Raw genomic sequence first — 1,014 nt, forward strand, 5'->3', positions numbered from 1 at the left:
TCACCGGACTTAAACCCTTTGGACTTTTACTTTTGGGGACATTTAAAAACATTAGTTTACTCTTCCCCAATAGATACCATTAAAGAACTCCGATTAAACATTTCTAATGGAATAGAAACCATTAAGCAGACACCTGGAGTTTTTGAACGGGTCCGAAACTTGATTAGAAGACACCTGAACACGTACATTTTGAACAACGGAGGTCATTTTGAGCATCATCTTTAATCTTCCGGTAGGACATAAAGCGATTGTAGATATGTTTATTGTATTTAAAAATAACATTTTGAACTAAAAGTGTTTGTTTTTCCAATCAGATACTCATTCCTTATTATAAAACAGCAAAAGTTTGCTGTGTAGTGTAATACGTGAGGAGTCAATTTCATAACTTTTTTACACATTTAGTTAATTTTGCTTATTATGGTTGTTTTCAGGATTAAATTCTCTACAATCTGTATTAGGAAAAACAGTTTGTTTATTGCTAACAATGTTATTGGACATCAAACATTTAAGACGGTATTTTTGTTATTAGATTTTTGGCAAATTTTATACTTTTCTCAAAACTGTTCACACTACAACCTCTAGAGTGGTTTTATTAGATTTTTCAGGTGATTTTCCTTTTAAATCCACCTTATTTGAGTTAAAAAGTAAGAACAAACCATTTCAGAATCACTTAATTTCACCAGGTGAACTGAAAACAAAGCAGAATATTTCGCCAGCTATTACTCACTAATGGAGTGTTTCCAGACCTACCTTTATATAACATTTTTTTCTTATTTTTAGCTCTACAATCACGTCTTAAAATATTTTACCATATTTCTGACTCACCCTGTTTATGAACAATAAAAATTATTCTCATAAATCAATTTTTTTTAATTAATAGCCTTATATTTAAATGGTATCTATAAAAATGTTTATATATCTTTAGAAAATTGTGAAGAGAGTTGTTATAAGACTAGGACTCGCGCATCATAGTATACCTCTATATTTTCATATATTCTATAAATATCAGATAAA

This window comes from Homalodisca vitripennis, chromosome X, assembly GCF_021130785.1.
Source record: "Homalodisca vitripennis isolate AUS2020 chromosome X, UT_GWSS_2.1, whole genome shotgun sequence".
In the NCBI taxonomy this organism is placed as follows: domain Eukaryota; kingdom Metazoa; phylum Arthropoda; class Insecta; order Hemiptera; family Cicadellidae; genus Homalodisca; species Homalodisca vitripennis.